We start from the raw sequence: 1,511 nt of genomic DNA on the forward strand, positions 1-1,511 counted from the left end.
AGCTGAAAATGAAATCAAGCTTCTTAGGTATTGTGACACGCATTATGACTGGTGTTGCGACTGGTAATGCAACTGGAAATGCAATGCCAACAATAACTGGAAAGCGATTGGTGTCACGATTTATCATGAATGGTTTCTCGGTGACCCATTTCCAAGGTGAGATGGCTGAACCCTCTTTTTTTCCCTCTGTGGGACGGAGAGGGCAGGTCTTGGCCAGGGGGAGGGGTGAGCAGGCCCACACTCAGGCTGGGCGGAGGGAGAGAGGCTGCAGCCTACCAGGACCCTGTCCTCAATAAGGAGTCATTCTGCACTTTTGCTGCCTTTCTTTTTCTTTTATGGTAATTCATTAAGCCCTTACTATGTGCCAGGAACTTTCTGCTTAGCGCTTCTCTTTCATTCCTTCTCTGATTGTTGTTGTTCTTTTCTGGGCCTCTCTAGGCTCTCTTTTCCCGGTGTAGGGCACAAAGGCAAAGCGGGGCAAAGTCTCCAGTGGGGCCAGACCAAGGCCAAGCAAGGCGGGGGGTGGGGGAAGGGAGCGTGGAAGAGGATCGGACGCTGGAATACAGTCACTTCTGTGCTGAGCTATAAATGAAGGCAAGCACAGGAGCTTCTGGCCAGCCGGAAGCCATCCATGATGGCCTGTGTGGGTCACTCGGCACCTGCCCGTCGGGGTCACTTAGGTAGCTGAGTGCCCAGAATGGCACAGCTAGTTTGCAGGGGACAGCTTTCTCTTGGTTTCTCCACGTTAGAGAAGTGGTGGAGAGAGCATGAGCCTGGGAGTCAGAAGGACCCAGGTTCTAATCCCAGCTGTACCACTTAGTAACAACAATAATAATAATAATGGTATTTGCTGCTATCTCTTCTGTGTTGCTTGTCTGCTTTGTGACCTTGAGCAAGTCACTTCACTTCTCTGTGCCTCAGTGACCTCATCTTTAAAATGGGGGTTAAGACTGTGAGCCCTGTGTGGGACAGGGACTGTTTCCAACCCAATTACCTTGTATCTACCCCAGTGCTTAGTACAGTGCCTGGCACATAAGTGTTTAACAAATCCCATAATTATTACTATTATTAGTTTCCCATGCAATTGCAATTGTACATTCAGTGCTTCATGCCGATTTATTCCGAGATTTCACCCTGGCATATTTGGTCTGTCCCCTGTCAGATCCATGTTCTTCCTCGAGGTTTCCCTATTTGTGAGTTACTGTGCTGTGCCTCCATTAGATCAGAAGCCCCATGAGGGCAGGGAATGTGGAACTCGTTTCCTGAGCGATGGGTGCAGTGCATTTAAGTTCAGAGATACAAAAACCAAACTATTCACTAGGCTACATTCTTGTTTCTCTTGCAGCCTTCTTCTTGCTCACACCTTCCTCCCTGCCTGGAACTTCCTTTTTACCTCGGGCCCTCTGCATCTTCAAAACCCCTTCTGAAAGCCCATCTCTTCTAGAAAACCTTCCCTGAGTCGGTTCTCATCTCTCCACCTTATTTCCCCCTTTTCCTGCCACTTCAACACT

The sequence above is a fragment of the Ornithorhynchus anatinus genome, chromosome 2, assembly GCF_004115215.2.
Source record: "Ornithorhynchus anatinus isolate Pmale09 chromosome 2, mOrnAna1.pri.v4, whole genome shotgun sequence".
Lineage (NCBI taxonomy): Eukaryota > Metazoa > Chordata > Mammalia > Monotremata > Ornithorhynchidae > Ornithorhynchus > Ornithorhynchus anatinus.